The sequence below is a fragment of the Malaclemys terrapin genome, chromosome 2, assembly GCF_027887155.1.
Source record: "Malaclemys terrapin pileata isolate rMalTer1 chromosome 2, rMalTer1.hap1, whole genome shotgun sequence".
Taxonomy (NCBI): Eukaryota; Metazoa; Chordata; order Testudines; family Emydidae; genus Malaclemys; species Malaclemys terrapin.
This window is the reverse complement of record NC_071506.1, coordinates 14,053,156-14,072,542: the sequence shown is the minus strand read 5'-3', so window position 1 is coordinate 14,072,542 and position 19,387 is coordinate 14,053,156. Positions and strand designations below refer to the sequence as shown.

Here is a 19,387-nt window from a genome sequence, read left to right as displayed (position 1 = left end):
TTCCTTTGAAAAGCACTTTTAGATGTATGGATGAAAACCATTATATGTGAGCTAAGTTATTTATCACTGGTGATATGCCTGTTTCTCAATAACTCATCCTAATTATATTTTTGATTTAGCTACTTCTGTTTTAAAATTGAATATAATTTGGAGTTAGCTAATTATCAAAAATACATTGTCAAAACAAATTAGGTGGACATTGAATTGATTTTTAAACTTCAGTTTTATAATCAGATTTGGCAATATAGTTTTAAAGGAACTTTTGGTTTCTTAGTAGTAAAACACAAAGAGATTCAAATGGCCCTGGTAACTTGGGTTTCTTCATGTAGGCTGTTAAGGAAGTCCTTAGAAAGTATGGGAAATATGCAGACCTATGATTTTGCTTGCTTTTAGGTGGGGTAAGATGCAAGTGCGAGCAAATTTGCATTATAATTCAAAAAGTGGGAACCATAGAAAAAAGTATTCTCCAATTTCAAATGACAACTGGGTGAAGGCAAATTAGACATGGTTACCTTATCTGCAAATAAGGATACAATATTAACAGTTATAAGTAAAATGCCATAGATAATAGTAGCTAGATGATAAGAGGGTTATTTATCTAAACATTGTTCTTATTTTGCTAGATCAAATTATGTTTAAGTTAAGCTATAATCGCTTTCCGTAAACATATGCATGAACTTTAAGTTTTCAAATAATTACAAGACAAAATATTTTGAAAAAATGAGTTCCTCTCCTTTACTTGCCTGCTAAGATCTTAATTCAGGTGATGTTTTCTTTGGTACAGATGATTGTGTTATGTGTTAGAGAGTACCTGAGCTGTTGCAGGAAAACACTGAACTCTTACATCAGATCTTAGTAGATAAAGAGCCTTCTTTAAAGATACTACCCACACAGCATTCTTACTCTTGGATTTTTTTTTCCAAGTGTGAGCTCTGGGAACTTAATTTATTTGTCATCACTGAGAGTCTTCCTTGAAGTTTCATCACTTGCTATTGTTATGTATTTGATTTTGTTCTTAAGTGCAGCTGAGGCAGAGTTTGCTCCCACTTTCAGTCCTCAGCATTGAGGTTTGATACGCCTACATGGTGTCTTTTTTTTCATTGAGCCTGTTATGATAGGGATGCTACTGAAACTGTGCGTATCTAAAGTTCATAGAGAGTGTTAGTGTTCTGTGATGCATGTAGAAGACAAACTTTACAATGTGAGTGACTCACTGCCACCACATAGTGGAGATAAGCTCTTTGCCTGTCTAAGTTGATGAGCTACTCTGACAAAAGTTGGCTTCTGGTGGATGTTATGTTTAATGGTTATGATTATGAAGCTTGAAAGGAGTCATTCAAGCAGGTCTGTGTATCTCAGTAGTTCTCTCTCTTCTGGACCATTGGGGTACAAGCACAAATTCCAGTGCTCTATTGGAACTTAGAGCCACAGCAGAATACCATTACCTGGAGCAGAGTGAACATCTTAAATGTCAGAGACACACTGGTGGTGCCTGGAGTTGGGGAGGTTGTACTGTTGCTCCAGAATGGAGTGGTTTTGTTACCCCAGAATTTGACCAAGCTAATTGCAACCATATTGTGTGCATTTCAGCCACCATGAATTAATGAAATATAGAACACTACATAGTTAAGATTTAATTTGAATAAGCAGGGCTTCTGGAGGCAAGGTCAAAAGTAGCTCAGGGTTGCAGTTTTCACTAATGAGAATGGGAGGAGACTGAACAAATTGAGACTGAAATAAAATAAGTGGATGGGGACCTTGAGTTAGGGCACCTTTGATATAGAAGCTTATTATGACTAAGATTGTTAGGAATGTTTTGTTGATAAGTAGTTTGTTAAAGTTAGGAGAACTGATGACCCAGTAGGCGTCACTATGAGGTATGTGTTTTGTAAAAATTAGTTATCAAAAGACTATATAATAGAGTGTACTTTAGAGCGAGCTCTCTGAAGCTATCTTGAGAGACTTTCCTGACACCATACTCCCTGGTGGGGAAGCTACCAGCCATCACGGACCTGCTGCTAACTACTCAATACCATCTCAGATTCTGTGTAATTGCTTGGGATGTTCTAAACTTATTCCTTGTGTCTGTGTGTGCTTAAATCTAATAAATAGTAGTTTTAGATCAGAGCACCCTTACTTGTATCAATTTTTCATCAGCCGGAAGTGCTGTGTTCCCATTGATTTATTCCTGATACCACCTGGAGTGAAACAGTGAAGTTACCACTGCTTTGGGTTCTGAAAACCCTGGGTAACAGTACGTTGGTGACATACCCCGGTGGAGGCACCATGTGCAAAAAGAAATGAAAATTCAGTGTCTTTGAAATTGGTACAACTCAGCAGCAGATCCATACCTTGAAGTGCCTCTGGTGTGGAGGAGATTTGTTTTTTTGTCACGTAAGGCCTAGATGCAGCATGGATGTCACTGGGTATATGGTGCAGCATATAGTTTCCAGTTTACTTTTGTTGTCTGATCTATTGGTTAGGTATTATTTAGAGTTTGCAATTTAACACGATGTGTTATTTCGCTGGTCAACTACCTCTAGATCGGTCACAACATTAGAGTGAGGGCCCTGGTGTATCAGAGAGAGACTCGCATTTAGGGAAAACAATTTCTGATTTTGTAATAGTTTTATTAGCACAATGAGCAATATCACAAACACTACAACTCAGCAAAATAGATAATGCAGAATTCAGCATTCATGTACTCGCATCATTCTTTGTGGGGAGCCTAATAGTAGGTGAGATGACCCACAAGTTGCCCTTGGACTTGTAGGTTCCCGGAAATCTCACAAGGGTACACAGGTAGAGTACTAACTTTATAATAAGTTATGACAACACTCCCTATTCCTCATGTATATGCAATAGGGATTTCAACCTCTTTTTCTTACCTGTACTACCTCACCCTACTAATGTTGGGGTGTTCTTCTCCCATAGGTTACTAGGCCATTTACCTCAAGCTTATTAGCATGTATGTTTAGTTACCATGGCATTATTATCTGCTGATGCTTCTGATTTAAAATATTAAAAGCTGGTCCAAACAGGTATGTTGTGGTTACCTGTCAGCAGTTTAGGATCAGTTATTTAATTCAGCACTCTATCTTGTGACAACTTATGATATAGGGTCACTTACTGGTTAGTTGATTATGTCAAATCTTTAGACCTTAGGCCTCAGTTAGTTTAGCTAAACTATTGTTTGTGTTAGTACCTTACTCCATACCTATACCTTGCCTAGCATATGTCTGTATATCTATAGCAATAACTGGCGGCAGTTCGATGCTCTAAATGTGAGGTACTCCTTGGATCATCTGTTCCTCTTGGTTGGCAGTACCTTTCTGTGCGTGCCCTTCCATAGGTTTCTAAGGTGAGAGACTCTCTTTGAACTTTGGCTGTCTTCCAGTATGTTAGAGATTCTGCATCTGGCGACTCCAAAAGTTCAGACTCTATAAAGGACCTCAGCAGCGCTACAATAGCATTGTGTATACTTGTGAAATTCTTAGCTGTAATGGCAGCCTGCCTGCATGGGCTGGGAGTGCACATGGTTTCTTATCTTGATGGCCGGCTGATCAGGCACACCAGTATGGAAGGAACCACTTGGATTTATCTGTAGGTATTTATAAAGTACCTTATCACCACTGTGTCTAAACACTGTACTAAACTTGCGTCAAATCTTGACTAAATGGGAGACCACACAGCGGAACTTTGCACTTAGAGAGTTTGCTCTCTCCAAGAACAGCTACTCTTGAATATTCCAGAGATGAGAGCAATCAGTCATGCTGTCCTAAACAGATCTCGTCTAAATGAACAACCTGAACATCATGTTCTAGATAAATAAGAAGGCACCAGATTATAACCTCCCTGTGTCAGAAAGTCATACAGATAGGCCATACTCGCAAGGTATTTTGGATTGCCACTAATCCAAACATAAGAACATAATTACATTTAGTCAACAGATGATAAACCCTGTTTCTTTAATCAGGTAGTGATGGATGAAATATTCTTCGAGTGGGAGACAATGAAGGTAGATATTGTTGACTAATCTAATGAACAAGAAACTATTTGCACCTGGCACCAACAGAAGACTCTTGATAAGAAACACGATTTCCATCCACTGGCGATGAAGGTATTTCCCACTGGTACATCTGGTGCAAAGGCATTAATTAACCTCAGTGGAGAAGTTGTTCTGTGATTCTACTAGCACCTTAAGGGATGAGACTGATGCTTCTCAACTCAGCAGTGGCTGATCCTATCATGCTGAGTATGGAAAGATGAAGACTGAGAACCAGAGCAACCTTTCTCCTTTCCTCCCTAATTACATGGTTTATTTTTTTCATCGCATATTGCAAGGGATGGGATTGAACCTGGCCTGTGCTGAGCTCAGGTAGTACAAAATGACCTTTTTGTTAGATCCAGGCTCAATCCCATGTTGTCTTAAGTCCTCTTGACTTTTCAAAAGGAGTCTACTAGAAGGACTAAAAATCTACATTTTAAAAACTGAGTAGTCATTTGGGTAGCACAAGAGAGAAGCTGTCCACCTCCTAAAATCCAATCAAGTTTGTTTTTTTCAGCAGCAGTGGATAACCTAATTGAAGTTTATTTGCTACAAAGCCTAGTGTGGCTTTCTTGGCAAATTGAGCTATCACTTGTCTTTCAGGAAAAATAATTGCCTTCAGACACTCTGGTTATAACCTATAGCTTGCAAACATTCTCTTTTTTAAAATCAAATCAAACTCTGGCTTGCAACAACTGTAGATGCTGCTGCTAAGTTTGCAAGGCTCTAGAAGTTGCTAAGTAGACTATTCTGGCTTGGCTGGAAAAATAAATTGCTTACTTTTCATTCTGGTACAGAGGACTGCCTTTCAAGTAACTGACTAGTACCAAAAACCCCAGACCCAACCTCTCTGTTCTCAAGTCCTCATACATCCATGATCAAAACATTAGCAGAGAACATTAGCAGAGAGCAGAGATGATGATGTTCATCCCTAAGCATAATCAGCAATATACATCTCCATAGTTTCAACACTTTCTCCCCAGAAATTGTCTTTGTGGCTGAAATCAAGGCCTAATTCATTCCCCTCTGACTTGAGGCTTTGGACTATTGTACCAATAGTGTCTTCTCCTTCTTCTGCTCTGCTCGTGTCTTCTCATTCCCCTTCTCTTAGCAGCTGAGATCTCTTTTCTTCTTTCCCACTCAATTGCTCTGATCTCCCTCCACCCTGACTAGGAGGGCAGTATCTTTGTGCCTGTTATCACTTATCCCACTCCCAGCATTTCTTCATGTCTTTGTCAGGCAGAAAAGAAACCTGATAATGTTATCTGAGCAAGCAAAGAGTGACTATTTCATTATTTGTATTGCTGTAGCTCACAGGAGGATTCTTCTCAGTCTTTGTTGCATAATGTAAGGTATTGCCCTTCATTCTGTCTCTGCCAGCTGCGCTATTAATCATTATGCTTTATATTTTGAGGTATCATTTGAGATATCTACTCTCCAGGAGTACAGTTAATAGTGTAGATGGTATCTTATTTAAAAAAAATGAAAATCTGTATACTTGTAGTTCTGCTTCTTTGAAGATTTCAATTCACCTTTTTTACTGCACTTTCAAGAACTGACTGAAAGCTGTTTAGGAGGCAGTGGCATTGGTACAGGCTACTGCCTCTTCATTATTATTTTTTACTTTAAAGGCACTGACATTTGGAAGGATTAATATGGGAGCCTTATGCTCATCTATCAGTGCCTTGGTGGATTAAGAATGTGAATTATAATCTTCTCTTATGTTGAAAATACAAGAACCAAGAAAGAGAGTCCTGTGAAATATAATTAAAAAAACAGATTATAGATTAGTATCTTACCCTCTCAATTTGCCTTTTAAAATAAATGGACTATAGAGAACGTCCTACATACCCAAGTATACCCATGATTCTTGTTTTGTTTCCAGAATAAAGTCTCTAAAAAAATAATGATAGATTCATTGAATTAAGGCCAAAAGGGAACATTAGATCATCTAGTGAGTCTGGCCTGCATACTACAGGCCAATCTTCCCTCCCAGTTACACCTGAATTGAGCCCAATAACTTCTTCCTGAAAGGCATCCGGTCTTGATTTGAAGACATCAAGAGATGGAGAATTCCACCATTTCCCTTGTTAGTTTAGTCCAATAATTAATCACCCTAATTGTTTAAAATCTGTGCCTAATTTGAACTTGTCTGGCTTCACTTCCAGTTATAGATTCTTGTTACGCTTTTCTTTGCTACATTAAAGAACTCTTTTCTCCCTGTGAAGGTACTTATATGCTGTAATCAAGTCACCTCCCAACCTTCTTTTTGATAGCTAAACAGCTTGTGCTCTTTAAGCCTCTCACTGTAAGGCAATTCTCCAACCCAATCACTTTCTACACCCTCTCCAATGTTTCGATATCCATAAAACCATAACTGTGTACATAGTATTCCAGTATTGTCTGACCAATCCTGTACACAGAGGTAAAATAATCTCCTTTTTCCTATTCACTTCTTCTCTGTTTATACATCCAAGGATCACATTATCCCTTTTTGCCACAGCATTGCACTGGGAGTGCATGTTGAGTTACTTGTCCACTATAATCCCTAAATCCTTTTCAGTCACTGCTTTCCAGGATACAGTTCCTTATTCTGTAGCTATGGCCTGCATTCCTTGTTCCTAGTTGTACAACTTTGTATTTGGCCATATTAAAATGTATTTTGTTTGAATGGCTCAGTTTACCAAGCGATCCAGATCTTTCTGTATGATGGGAGGTCTTTGTGTCCTCTGCAAATTTTATCAACAGTAGTTTTATATTTACTTTACTACTGAAAATTTTGAAAAGCATTGGACCTGGTGTCAATCCCAACAGTGCCCCACTAGAAACATTCCCATTTGATGATGGATCTCCATTGACTACTTTGAGATCTGTCAGTTCTAAATCTATCTTGACCTGTTTCAGTGTGCTTTATTGATAATGTGTAGTGCTAATATTTTAACCTGAATATTGTGCAGTACTATAAACTGTAGTACAGCTATGCAGTTATCTTCATCAACCAAACATAATCTCAAAGAATAAAATTGGGTTTGTTTGATAAGATCTGTTTGTTTGCTGGCATTACTTATAGTCCTACTGTTTATCAACTGAATCCCATATCAGTTTTCCCATTATTTTGTCCAGGAATTATGTCAAGCTAATCAGTCTACAATTACCCATGTCAGCAGGTTATCTGAACACTTGAAATTAAATACTTCTTTCTACCTTTTCTGCATCATTATGAACAATTTTACCCTCTCTATCTAGTAATGAGCCTATACCATTGTTAGGATTTCTTTATTCCCAATATATTTTAAAAAGTAGTCCTGATTGTTCTTAGCTCTGCCAGCCACGATTTTTTCCCTGATGTCTTTAGCTTCCCTTATCAATTTTCTAACTGCAGCTTCTAATTGATACTGATTTTTTTGTTTTCCCCTTTTCACCCACTTGTTACATAATATTCTTTTGATTTCTAATTGCTGCCTTCACTTTATTAATGAACTAGGCTGGACTTTTAGCCAAAGTTGTTCTCATTTTTGATTGTAGAATCATAGCTTTTTGTCCACCTAATAAACTTGTTCGTAAAGAACTTCATATTTTAATTTACACTTCTATTTACACCTTCCTTCCCAATTCGCACAGAATTTTCCTCAGCTTGGGGAATTATCCCTTTTGGAGTTCTGTGTGTGCATGAGCGTGTGTATATGTACACACACAGAAGGTGATATTACCTAAGGTACGATCTGGACGGATTGACAACTATGTACCCTCTATTCTCCTCTCTGGGGTGCCCTTTACAGGGCTTCGCTGTGAGCGGAACTGTTCCTAGTCTGCCCCAACACAGCCTCCAGCTTGTAAATCACTTCCAGCTATACTGTATAAGTACTATAGCCAGCCAGCCATGAACTACATTACAGAGCAGCACCAGCAAATTCCAGTCCCAGACTTTCCCCCCAGAAATGTGTGTCTTGTACTGCCCAGTACCCTCCAGGACAATACAAGCTCAGGATTGTATACAAAGAAATAAAAGGTAAGAACACATAACATGCCTAACTTAACAAGCAAGTGAATTCAAATCAAAGATTTCTCTCACCACATGCTAAACAGTCTTATTGGCTGGAATCCTTTCAGCCAGGATCCCTCCTCCAGTTTAGTATTGATTTCCTTGTCCTTAGGTAGTGTTGATGCCATGAGTAGAGATGAAGGGAGCGATCATTTGGGGAGTCTGTTCCTCATGTTTATCATTTTCCTCCTCTTTGAGAATCATCTCCAGCTGGGGTTCAGGTAGGGGTCAGCACCACCATGTTGCGCGACAGACACTTGACAAAATTACCAGACTTAGTAATGGATATTGGCGGGGGGTTATGTCATTCAGTCATTCAACCTGTAAAATAGCATACATAATTTTCCACACTGAAAAACAACAACAGTAACCTAGCTAGCTAATAATAATAACAATAATAATAAATTTAACTCACTTTAGTGTTTTTTAATGTACTTCGTCGCCGCACCTACATTGAAGTCCTTTGTGCTCATTGTTGAAGTTGCAAAATGAGACCGGCATCAACCTGACAGTTCTCAAAACGATTCCTTGTGGATGTTTTGATAAAGCTCAGGTGGCTGAAGCCTCATTCACAGCAACATGTGTCAGGGCTCAGTGTCAGTAAAATAAGTGAAAGCCTTGCCAGGTAACTGTAGTCACTTTCACTTGACTTAAATAAAAGATACCATAATTTGATAACGTTATTGCCACAGCGGTCTGAGTTGAAAAGCGTCTTGACCGTGTCATCCTCACAGTACAGTGTATACTGCATTTCAACCTTGCTGGAGTCAATGTGTTTGTAGATTTTGCTGAAAGTTTTTGAATTTCTGAGAGTGGTGGCTTTTGATTGCAGGGGTATAAGTAAAGCATGTATTTCAGGAAACCTGGCCTTGAATACCTGTTCAAGTTTCTTTGTATATTAGATTAACGTTGCTTTTACCTGAGCAATCTCTGTTTCTGACGACTAGTGCTGCTCCCCACACTCCATGAGCATCTCTGTGACCTTGGCACTAAGTATAGACAGGTTGCTTGGAGATACGAAAGATTCCAGCGTAGAATCCTCATTTGAAGGTTGTTTAAGCGGCTTCAAAATGACCTTGCAGTGCTCTCCAGAGAGCAGTATGCATTGTACAGATCAGAGTTCTCTTTCTGCCATGCCAAATTCATTGCTGCGAGAAGTGGCAAAACCCGATTCAAGAAACGAAACAGATACAGAATGAATTTAGGAGACAGTAGCATGTCATAGATATTCTGGCAACCTGTTGTATAATTTAGCAGCCCATTCTTAAATGACACTCTCTCAAAGTATTGCACTAGAGAATCGCGCAGTAGCTCGAACCTCTCAACTCAGGCAGCTAAACTTAACTAACAAATTTTTTTGTAGCTAACCAGATTTTAATATTCCTCTTCATTCAGCTCACAGATCTATCTAAACTCCTTTTTTCTCGCAGCCCCACTGAAATGTCTGTGTCGCTTTGATCATATCTTCCACAAAGTCAGGTACGACTGATTCAGCGTCTCTAGCCATTAAGGCTTGGTGATGGGTCATACAGTGCTGGATGAAAAAAATCACCATAGCGATCTTTCAGTCATTTTAAAACGCTTTCACGTTGGGCTAGCGTTACAGACGCCCTGTCCAATGTAAATGCCACAGTTTTCTCCATAGGATACTTGTTTTGGTCCTTTTCCAAGCAACCAACGATGGCTGCATTCAGATTTTCAGCATTACAGCGTTCAGCTATTTCAATTAAGCTCAAAAACTCGAAGCGAATTTCACTTGTCAACATTCACAAAAGGATGGTAAATAATAAGCTGACTCTTGTGACTGTGGTCGGTACTCTCGTCACACATTAAGTTAACAAACGGAGCATTTACTGCTGCTTTAACAGTTACATTGTAAAGGTAGTCACCTAAATCCTCAGTGTTTCTTGCTACAGTCCTGGCATTGCAGTGCAGTCTTTGAAAGGGAGCACATTTTGGGTCAATTTTTTTGGCAATTTCTTTGAAGACGACGCCGGCTGTAAATGGTGGCAATTTGGCTTTTGCTAAACTGTAGGCAAGGCAAACATCATTCTGTGCATCTTTGAAATCCCAGTTAAGAAAGTTGGTCATTGACTTTACCTCTCTTCCTCTCTTTGATGCGGCCTCCTCAATGAATTTGTTCTTCTCTACACTTGAGTTGTTTGAAGCCTTGGACATTTTTTTGCACCACTTCTCAGCATGGTCGCGAGCTACAGTTGACTTGAGCTGTTTCATTACTTGGCCACATCTTGCACACTCCATAAAACAACCTGTGGGGAAAAAACTCACAACGTTGATTGAACGTAGCTAACACTTTGTCTGATTGGATAACAAAGCCTCTTGTTACGTGTCATCAAGATTCTAGAGGAACTTATTTTACGTCATTCTAATCAGTGAAGCAAAACTCTACTATCATGCTGCTACTGACACACGTAGTTTGGGAATGGGAATTCATTAACTTTCAAGATAAAGCTCAGTCTGACATGGTGAGGCAAAAATACCCCCATTTTTTAATTCTGTTTTATCAGTGCATATTCTATTTTCTGTCAATTCCAGTATGGGTTTTTTGTTAAAAAAATGAAAGTTAATATTTTTTGTAGGATGGGGTATTTAAATAAATATTTATCCTAAAACCATATATCCAGTGCATTGTTGTCACTACTTTTTTATTGTTATTGGACTTACATTTTCATGTTCATATCAAGTGTTATTTTTAAGATGTACTTAAAAAAAAAAAAACACCACAGAAACTCAGTTCAGATACATTCAGTGAAAGGCCTGATCCTGCGTCCATTGATGTTAAGGGCAAAACTCACTGAATTCAATGGCTGTAGGATCAGTATATTAAATTAACTTGAAAACTCTAATAGCATAAATTTGAACAACGGTAGAAAAAATAGTAGGAGCTACAGGAAAAACAGCACCCTGAAAAATATGGCTTGAAAATTTATTTCAACAGCTTTTCGTGGGATATTTTCAGATGTATAGAAATAATGCTACATACTGTATGTTACTGAGGGTTTATAATAATTAGGGCCTGTTCTTAAATTCCTTTTTGGGAGTTTTGCATGATTGAGCCCTTGAGAACAATTTCTTGCGGGGGCTCAAGAAGCCCACCAAACTTCATGAAATCTTTACAAGTATTTGGAGAAATGAGAAGTATTTTGACAGAGCTTCCTAGGGTTTGGCAACCCATTTTCAATATAACTGTCTTTTTTGTGACATCTCTGTTAGAATATATTTTTTTAAATGTAATGCTCATCTGCGGTAGGGGAAACAAAAGAGAAATTGAGGAATTAACTAAAATGGAGAACATTTGGATTCCACTAAGAAAAGGCAAAACCAATTTCATGTAATGTAGATCTGTATTCACAAGCTATGATCAGGAAGTACCATATTAGTAAAAGACCCTAAGAAGGGAAAACGTGTCATGGTGGGATTGATTGACCTAACATAGTGCGTACATACATACATACAGGAAACAGGCATCCGAAATGGATGCCCTATCCCCATGTCGTCTCATTTCAATATGAAACAGTTTAACACTATGTTAATCGGACTTTCCCAGTGTTCTGTATTTATTCTTTATTACAACCATCCTTTTCATACAGCTGTTGCTGAAGTACAATTCTTCCTACACACAACTCTAAGGACAGATTTTGGTCCTTACTGTGGAATAGTTACTTTCATAATGTAGGGAAAATACCCCAAACAAGTTAAGTGCAAAACTACAGGTGCTGGGAATTCATTATAAATGCAGTTCTTTAGCTTTAGTTCTGTCCTGCTTCTATAATATAGCACTAGTGGATAAGTAACACTCCCCTCCCCCCAAAAAGGGTAAATCAAAGGTTCCAGAGACAATGAGAGAAACTGAGATTGAAAATGAGAACCAGTGCCATGTAAGTTGTTGCCAGGGCTGCTCCTTGCTATAGATTTGGGCTATAATAGCATACATAGAGGCAGACATAGGGAGACCTCAAAAAGGTTGCATGAGGCTAAATTCATTGTTTATGATGCACTCAAATACTGTGTTACTGAGTTCCATGTAAGTAACTAGGGAGATGTTTCGAAAGAGAATGAAGTCCTGATACTGCAAGGTGCTGAGCAGCTGCTATGAGCTTCTGAGGGCCCTCAACAGCCATTGACTGCAGTGTGAGTTCAAGATATTCGGGACCTTTCAGGACTGGGCTAACTAACTTTACTGAAGCTGATGGCACTCAGAAATTTTATGTATCCCATGTGTAGTCAATTGTTGTGTGGATATATACGTAGGTAGATCAGTAAATTAAAGCCTACTATAGCTGTGCATGGGTTTGCTTGGAATCAAAACATCATCTGAAATAAATAAAATGCCCCGCTGCATTTTATTGGGCTTGCAATTACTAAAAACTGTTTATAAAGTTATTAAATATGGAGGAAATTCTTTTGAATTATGAGTACTTTTTAAAAATAACTACTTTTTACAGGAACAGAGGGTCCTGTGGCACCTTTGAGACTAACAGAAGTATTGGGAGCATAAGCTTTCGTGGGTAAGAACCTCACTTCTTCAGATGCAAGTAATGGAAATCTCCAGAGGCAGGTATAAATCAGTGTGGAGATAACAAGGTTAGTTCAATCAGGGAGGGTGAGGTGCTCTGTTAGCAGTTGAGGTGTGAACACCAAGGGAGGAGAAACTGCTTCTGTAGTCGGATAGCCATTCACAGTCTTTGTTTAATCCTGATCTGATGGTGTCAAATTTGCAAATCCCTTGGTGTTCACACCTCAACTGCTAGCAGAGCACCTCACCCTCCCTGATTGAACTAACCTCATTAACTCCACACTGATTTATACCTGCCTCTGGAGATTTCCATTACTTGCATCTGAAGAAGTGAGGTTCTTACCCACAAAAGCTTATGCTCTCAATACTTCTGTTAGTCTCAAAGGTGCCACAGGACCCTCTGTTGCTTTTTACAGATTCAGACTAACACGGCTACCCCTCTGATACTTTTTACAGGGTCCACAGAAAATCAAAAGTTCTATGATCTGTACAGCAGTAAAAGTTCACTAATGAAAACTATGGGCCAGATTGCTCCCGGGCCCTGCATGGATGCTCAGCTGTGTGGAGGGGGGGGGAAGGGGAAGGTACTAGAAATTCTCCTTCCCCAACTTTTGAATCTTTTTTTTGCATCAGACTTTCATGCTCTTTCCAAATATTTCTTTATGGCCCTCATTACTGCTCAATGGGTTATTATTATCCCTGTGACAGCTGGGGAACTGAGGCCTTACCCAAGGTCACACAGGAAATCAGTGGCAGGGGCAGTGCCAAGAATACAAACCTGGTCAGGAACCCCAAAGCACCTTCACTAAGACCATCCTACCTTGATGCAGTTCCTGCTCCACTTTCCCATATTCCATGCTCTGCTGACAGCGGGGCCTTGCTGGGCTGGGCCTCCTTGGGCACAAAAGGGGCTGAGGAGGAGGCAGGGTCATGGCCTGCCCACTGCTCAGATGCAGGAGGTGAGGAGCATGGCTACTACCCTGAAGGGATGGGGCTGGGGTGTTCTAACCCTGTGTGTCTGGGATTATGCTCCCATCAGGTTCAGTGTCTCCTGATATTCCCGCTGAGATGGCCCGTTCTACATACCTACCAACATGCGACAGTGGGTAAAAGCAGATACTTTTGCAAGGACCCATTTCATTACAGAGACTTGCAGTGCCAACAGTTCGAAAGAACCTTTTTCTTCTTCACCTTTTTCCAGCACCTCGGGCAGCTCCCCGTCTCCGCAAGTGGCTCCCTGTCCCTGGTGTTGCTGGCGGGGGCGAGGTGCGGCCAGGCAACTCTGCATGCACACTGCCTCCATCCACAGGCACCGCCCCCCGCAGCTCCCATTGGCTGTGGAGTAAGTGTTTGGGGAGGGGTGACAGAAGCAGCGTGCACCCTCGCGCTATCAGTGGCCGTGGGAGCCTCATGCCACCTCCCAGCCCGTTTCCTGCCTTTTTCCCTCACTCCCTCATGCCATCCTGGCTTACCCTGCCTGGCGACTAGTGACGCTGCCTCCGTCCCTCCTCCCTGAGCATTGACACCGCGGCTCCCACCAGTGCCTGCAGCAGACTGAGCTGGCAGCGTACTGCCCGGCGACTAGTGATACTGCTTCCATGGGTGACTCTGCCCTGTGACTAGTGATGCTGCCTCCCCCCCCCCCCCCGCCAAGTGCTTACTCCACAGCTCCTGGGCCAGGAACCGTGGCCAATGGGAGCTTCAAGGGGTGGCGCTTGCAGCAGACAGAGCTGGTAGTGTGCCTGCAGAGCTGCCTGGCCATGCCTCCCCTCCGCCAGCAACAACAGGGATGGGGAGCCGCTTGCAGGGAGCTGAGCTGTCCGCGGTGAGTGTCCCCCGTGCCGTGGACCTCAAATTTTTACAACAGACACTTGTGTCTGTGTACAGACACATTGCCAACCCCTGGGTTGAGGAGAAAGAAAGTCTCTGGGATGGGAACTTCTATCTTTTTTTTTGCCAACATGTACATTTCTCACTCTCACGCATTTTTCCTGATAAAGAATGGTCACTTAACCAGGTGATAGTCCATTTGATTTTGTTGACACCTGGCTGAGGTGTCGGTTTGCCTTTTGTCTTTGAGCCTGCTTTTTTAAACTTGGAATATATCTCAGTAGTGTTGTACAGTAGAATCTTATAACGTTACATACAATATTGCCATACATATTTTACCAGGACAATAATGATGAGCACATCATGAGTTTCAAATACCTCACAAGGCATACTTTGTACAAAATCCATTCTAGTTTTGTAAAAAGGATGAACATAGAGATACAGACTCTTTCACATCCCTCCCCCTAGATATTGTGACAAAGTTCCTCCTCTATCTTGGTGGGTCCTGTGCTTATTGGCGGATTTTCTTGCCTCAGAGATTCACCATGTGGGTTGGGGAACAGCCCAGAGAACTTCCCCTCTGGAAGGACCCACAGTCCAGGTCAATTGGGAGCTTTGGGGGGAACCCGGGCCCGCCCTCTACTCCGGGTCCAGCCCAGGGCCCTGTGGACTGCAGCTGTCTATAGAGCCTCCTGTAACAGCTGCATGACAGCTACAATTCCCTGGGCTACTTCCCCATGGCCTCCTCCAAACACCTTCCTTATTTTCACCACAGGACCTTCCTCCTGGTGTCTGATAACACTTGTGCGCCTCAGTCCTCCAGCAGCACACCCTCTCCCTCTCCCTTTCCCTCTTCCTCTCAGCTCCTTGCGCCTCTTGCTCCCAGCTCCTCACACTCACACCACAAACTGAAGTGAGCTCCTTTTAAAACCCAGGTGCCCTGATTAGCCTGCCTTAATTGATTCTAGCAGCTTCTTCTTAATTGGCTCCAGGTGTCCTAATTAGCCTGCCTGCCTTAACTGGTTCTAGCAGGTTCCTTTTTACTCTAGTGCAGCCCCTTCTCTGGTCACTCAGGGAACAGAAAACTACTCATCCCATCCAGTGACCAGTATATTTGCCCTCTACCAGACTCCTATACCCCACTGGTCTGGGTCTGTCACAATATATAATTACTAGTTATGACTGTCCTCTTTTTGCCTCTATTGATGTAATCTGGTAATGATCACTGGTCCCTAGGCAACCACTGCCAACTTCTAGTCTAGTGATTAATTCATCTTTATCTGTCATAATGAGATCCATAAGAGTTACCCTTGTGTTGTGTGCCATACCATTTCTGCATGAGATCGCCAGCATATTTATCCCAAATTAAAATACCAGTAATTTTTCTTTCTGCACATTAGACAAGTGCTTAAGGAGTAACTCATTCTCTTCTCTGATTTGATTCAATGATCTTTAACAGATAGCCAAACCCAAGATCAAAAATGATTGACAGTTGAAGAGACACTAGAGATGTTAGTTGTATGAAGAGAATCTATGTCTAGAGGAGAATTAATATAAAATCTGATCAAAGTTTGATTTCAAATCCTTGATTCAGAAGTATTTTCATATTAGATATGATCAAACAATTCAGTGAGCCTTTCACTCAGAAGCTAAATACCCCCAGGGAACAGTTCCTTGAGGAAACACTTTCATTAGAAATTCCAAGAGATCAGGTCAGTCTTAAATGTTCAAGATATATACCTGGCACAGAACTCCCATGGTTACAGATACAGAGATTAGTTTGAGGGGGAAAAAATTGTTCAGTCAATAATTTACTGTATTAACCAGCAGGAAAGAGCAGCACCTATTCTTTCTTTCCTCTTTTGAAAAATAAAACATTGTGGTAGACAAGGTAACTTTTAAATACAACACCACTGAAGAGTTGATAAAACAAGACGTGAACAGGATTTTTGAAGAAGGCTTCTAAGATAAACTATTTAACCACAAATTGCACAACTAATTGTTCTTCCTACACAAAGCAGACAGGTATTTGGGGCCAGCATGGTTGACAGAGCAGAGTGGTGATTCTTGTACCGTTAGTTTCATTGGAACAAAAATATTACTGATACTTTTTATTCTCTTTTTGCAGCATAAATGTAAAGTTCTTCTTTGAGTGATTGTACATGTGCAGTTCACTACTGGTGAATGTGTGCCCCCTTCACAGTGGCCGGAAATTTTCCCTCAACAATACCTGTTGGGGGCAGCTAGGGCACCTTCTGGTACTGCATGCTACATGCCATTGGCATCAGTATAAAAGGCCCATCTGACCCTTAGCCCCCTCAGTTCCTTCTTACTGCCAGTGACGGTCACTGGAACTGCTCTCCTTGCTTTTGCAAGTACTCTCAGTTGACTATATTCTGGTATTTTATTGTAAATAGTTGAGTGTTAATAATGGTCTAGAAGCTCCATGGCTAAATCCCAGAGAACAAACTTGCTTGGAACAAGTTTGATAGGTCTTACTAAAGAGTAAAAGGACCTCCATCAGGGATGCCTTTCTGTCAAAATGCTTGTCTTCACAAGGTTCACCTTCATGTGTACTGCTTCCTTCATATGTTATAAGTCTTTTGTGTTTTATTAGACTTCCATTGAGAGAGAGATTTTTCAGCTCCTATTCCCACGAGGCTGAAACATGAAGGCCTGCTAAATAACTTATTTTCCTGCCTGATAATGCTCCAATTTTTTAAAAGGAGGCCAAGCTTATACAGCTTCTATGATAGTAGCTCACCACCATCCAAAATATTTATGTCAACACAAAGCTATGTACTATCTCTCCGTTGAATGTATTTTGAATACAACCACCTGTGTATTTAGATGCTGTGAAAGATAATTCAGGGATCTGAAAACTAGGTTTCCACTTGTAACAATGGCAGAAAGGACATGTCCTCTGAGTCAAATCTTTTGTATATTCATTTCCCTTTTTCAAGGGGTTAGGAGAAGAATCTATTATGAAATTCTGTTCCTCTCCCATCCTGGCCTCTGAAATAAATCCCCATGAATTCTTCTGATTGGCTGACACCAAATTCACCAGCCCATCTCTGTTGGAGGAGGTCTATCATGGTATTGGAAATGCTAAGTATAAATAAAAGTGGACAGATGGTGATATCAGTATTTCACATGAGTTACTGCATGCTTTGTACGGGTCTCCCCCTCTATCCAGAAAAGTGGCATACCCGATCTCAAAGTCCAAAATACAATATCTCTTGTTCATAAGATCAGCAATTACAATGTCTAAATCAGACAGAGACAGAAAGGATCATAAATATATTGTCCAGAAGATGTGAGGAGGGATACAATTCATAGTGGATTTATGGATCCAGTTTGCAAATAGAAAAATGTAATTTAAAAAAAAAAGTTTAAAAATCAGTGTGTTTTATTTATCCACCTTGTTTGTAACTTTGAGGTCAGAGTATTTTTAATGAATGAGAGATTGTTTTTTTATGATTGTTCAACACTATGAGCATTTTTCCAGGGTGATGGTGCTTTATAAATATTATTTTATTAATAATAATAAGATAGATTCTATCAATCATCCAGGATTATCTAACATATATTGATCTCCAAGATAATACACTGTATGCCCATAGATGTTAGAAATACATAAGTTTTTGCTCCAAAATCTCAATATTTTTAATATGGTTGAGGTCCTTTTGGTTCCCCAAGTCCCTAAAAAAATGTCAGATTAATACCTGAAAGAGACATGCCAGCATACTCAAGTCTCCTGTGCCAGGCTACTATTCAGTTCTCTTGCTTTTCTGTGAATAGAGACCCCAAGAAGGTCAGCCTCCTTAGGATGTTGTCCAGTACTGTCCTCCATGGTTATAACATGTCAAACTGCTTAGAAGAATGGAGATAAGATAGCCAGAATGGACAACATTCATAAGGAATGCCAGTCTCCTAGGCAGGGAAGTTCACCTACTTAAAACTTATAGAAGTATCTGGCTGACAATCAGTCTCATCTTCTTAGAGATGAGAGCAGTCTGAAATGCCCCCCCACTCCCTTCTGATTTCCAGGTTAAACAGAAGATACTCTTGTATACCTTCTAACCATCTCCCAAATGTGACTGGAAAAGCATGCTATTCTCCTAAATTCTAATGGCTGCAGTTCATAAATCAGAATGTCTGTTAGTTTTAATGGAAGAATCCAGATCAGGGTCTACTGGATCAGGTCTGCTCCAGCCTAATGAATAAAGATATATTAAAAAAAAACTTACTAAAAGTCTAATCCGCCACATCCCCTAGGAGTCAAAGCTGTTTTGTCTGGGGCTTTGGCAATTTCTGGTTCAGAGATGCATATGGATAGGAGTTATATAGGGCATCCGTAACCTATGCCTTATCAAAACTCTGCAGACTAGTCACCTCTGCTTTCCTCAGTGGGGGACTTTGGCCAGTGCATCCTACTTATTGTGCTCATCCAGTGGTTCCTTAATGTTCTTCATTGTCCACCTTGTGTATAATTTGGTATTTTGTAGCTGAGGGATTCCTATATACAATTCCCATCCATCATGACTTGGCATGTCAGAAATAGACATGTTATGTTCGAATTGTCTTTCTGTACTCTGTCAATCAGAATGAAACACCACTCACCCCATGGAAATAATTGAAATGTGGGTATTAATCTAAGATTTTATTGCAGTAAAAACTTTGCTGCTTACACAAGTTTAAAGTATTAAGAGTTTACTGAAGCAGTTGCTTTAGAAAGAACAAGGTCCTGGAAATAGAACTATGTCACAGAAGGCGTCTGTGAAAGGGCACAAAAAGGTTTGTCTTTAACTATGTCTACACTTCCACTTATGTTGGCAAAACTTTTGTCTCTCGGGGTGTGAATATTCTACCCGCCTGAGCAGCATATATTACATCGGCATAAGCACTAGAGTCCACAGCGCTATAACGG

General features: G+C 40.4%; 1 protein-coding gene across 2 annotated transcripts in view; it reads left to right on the top strand.

Moving 5' to 3' along the window:
• KHDRBS3 (KH RNA binding domain containing, signal transduction associated 3) overlaps positions 1-19,387 on the top strand; it is a 208,936-nt gene that overhangs the window by 99,561 nt on the left and 89,988 nt on the right. The gene's annotated exons all lie outside the window — the stretch shown is intronic.